We start from the raw sequence: 2,935 nt of genomic DNA on the forward strand, positions 1-2,935 counted from the left end.
TATATTTATGATAATAAAACAAGTGTATAATGGTAAGTCACAGCACCTTGGTGTAAAACATAGCATGATATCTTGTCTAGTTTGATACTTATATTAATCAGTTAACTTTCTGTCAGCATGATGTTAGATGTCTTAATGTTTAGAACGAAATACTAATAATGACATGTTTTTGTAGTGATATATATATATATATATAGTATTACAGCATAATGTCACCTTGGTTTTTAAGATAGGCATATAAACAACGACATCGATTCATACTTTTATTAATCATATCCGTAAGACAAAGTTACAAACAGGAAGTGGAGGAACAATGAAACAAAGGAGTGCAAACTTGCCGATTACACACACACAACCCCATTATCCATTATTATTGCATGAGAACGTAAATAAAACAAAACACCAACTGTATGATTCATTCATTTATAAGTGTTCAACTTACAAGCACTGATAGTTCGCTGGAGCTGTTCTACCGCAAACATTGAGGAGAACGGTGAGATCGATGGGAAGGCTAAGGTTGAGTCCAAGAACGTTAGCCTTGACCAATGTGCAGAGGCAGGCTGCGGCCTCAAGGTCAGCCAAGCCTTGGATGAGAGTGCAGCATGGCTGTACAGGTGGGCTTCCCAATGTTATGTTCACTAGCTTGAGCACATTTGCGCAAAGAGCGACCTGCAGGGTATTATCAGGACAAGTCCCTGTGGTCGCAGTGGTGTAAGTGAAGAAGAGGAGGTTGAGGGAAAGGAAGAGTGCAAGGGAGGTTCTTGGAGCCATTTGTTTTGTGGACTTCAAAAGGCTTAAGAAGTAGTAGTGAGTTTAAGTTTGTTTGAGATTGGTGGAGAGAAATGTTAAGTGGTTAGTTGGTATTTATAGGGTTTTCATTAGGAGAGAAATGTGAAGGTTTTCACTAGGAGACAAATGTGAAGGTTCCGATGAGTTGACTAATTTTTTTTAAAAGATAAGATTCGATTATTAATAAAAAACTTAATTTTCATCATTCTTCAAATGAGCTGGTAATCTCTAAAAGTATATGGTTATAATTTTAACGAACGTACAACCTAGTTGGTGCCTTGGTGGTAATAAATTATAGGAATATTTGCACTCTAACACATTTTTTTCAAAAATATTTGTCAGATAACACACTTTCTACTATCATATCATTTCACTATAACTCTATTTGCAAAAATACCATCAAATTATAAATCTTTCTCTAATTATCCAATTCACATGTTTCTTTTTCATTTTTTCTCTCTCTTTCATTGTTTAAATAAATATATATTTTTTGTTAGTTGGAAAGTGTAGGCACAAAATTATAAAAATTTTGTTAGAGAAAAGCAGAATTTTTTTCTAAATGAAATAAGCAAAATGGTGTATTATATGATTTATATCATACAAATCATGAATATGTGGACATGTTTAGATGGATAATTTTAGTTATAGAGTTTTTTCAATGAAATCTTTCTCTTAAGCTCAAAAGATTGAGGCACCGGATTCCAAGTGTTTCTAGCACAAAAACCAGTAATATAATTTTCAAATATTTTTTTACCAGTTAAGAACAACATCAATAAATTTTGAAATTTATAAAAAATCTAATACAAGAAATCAAAATTTTGGTCTAATTTAAAGTTCAGGGTTTACAGGTTAGGGTAGGTCAATTTCATGTTTTCTAGTAAAAAAACTTCATATTGGCTACATTTGCTAAAATTGCTATGAAATTAAATTTCTGATTATAGTTTAGGATCTAAAGTTTAGGATTTTGTGTTTAGGGTTTAGTATAAGATATAATGAACTGTTCCATGCTTAGGTTTTTAGGGGATATGATGAGGTTAAAATTGTTTGATAGTTAACAATGACTACTTCACCCAAACAAAAGTAGTTTTTAGTGGACGTGTATAATTTATCGTCCATGTGGACTTGATTTTATGGACATGAAAGATTAAAATTGTAACATCCGCAAACCAAAAATTGGTTTTTGGGGATGGGTGTCGATCGACACCAAGGGGGTGTCGGTCGACACCACTTATTTTTCAGTTCGATCAGAATGAGTTTTTAATCGATTTGGTTCGGTTTGGTTTAAGGAAACCATTGAACCGGGTCTTTAAAGGAAGGAAACGACCTAGGTCGTGTTCCAGAGGTTGTGGTCGCCGTTTTTGTTTGAAAAAGAGGAAAAGAGAGAAAACAAGTGTTCTTGAGATTGTGAGTGAGATTGGGAGATTTCTTGGCTGTTCTTGAGAGATTGGAGGCTGGGAAGGTGCTAGAAGCTTGCTAGGAGTGAGGGATTCGTCCTTATTGGTCAGAAACTTCCTGCAAAGAGGTGAGTGCATGACCATGGCTTATCTAAGCTAAGATCTCTAGATTCTATGTGATTTGGTGCTTATGTGGTTGTTTCTTTGAGTTCTCTATGATATTTTGTTGCTGTCTGGGCTGGGTTTGGCTTCTGGGAGTGCAAGGAGCAGATTGGAGAAGCTTGGAGGCGAGATTCGGAGTTTCTGATCGAGGGAAATCGCTGCTCGGCATCGGTGTCGGTCGACACCAGTTGAGGTGTCGGTCGACACCAACGCGAGGACGGCTCGGGACTTTAGCGAGTGTCGAACGATGCCATGTGGAGGTGTCGGTCGATGCAAACTAGGGTTTTCGGGAGTGTCGGGCAGGGTGTCGGTCGACACCAGTTTGGTGTCGGTCGACACCAGATATTCAGTATCGATCGACACCATCTGGTGTCGGTCGACACCCCTTGTTCAGTTACGATGGACGTTGCATGCTTTGTATATTGCCTAGTTTGTTTTATTGATTGTTGTTTGTGGCATGTAGAGATCTTATTGCTTGTGTGTATAGCCCAATAGATGGGAGGATTGCCTCACTGAGTGTTTATCAAATACTCATGCATCTCAATTTGTGTTTGTGGTGCAGGTAAAGGCAAAGTGTGATCGTGGAATCA

The 2,935-nt window shown here is 37.2% G+C and overlaps 1 pseudogene; it reads right to left on the reverse strand.

Moving 5' to 3' along the window:
- Positions 1-238: 238 nt before the first annotated feature.
- On the reverse strand, positions 239-829 carry LOC147948241 (putative lipid-binding protein AIR1 pseudogene; annotated as a pseudogene).
- Between the last annotated feature and the right edge of the window lie 2,106 nt (positions 830-2,935).

This window comes from Camelina sativa, chromosome 2, assembly GCF_030686135.1.
Source record: "Camelina sativa cultivar CO46 ecotype springtype chromosome 2, ASM3068613v1".
Lineage (NCBI taxonomy): Eukaryota > Viridiplantae > Streptophyta > Magnoliopsida > Brassicales > Brassicaceae > Camelina > Camelina sativa.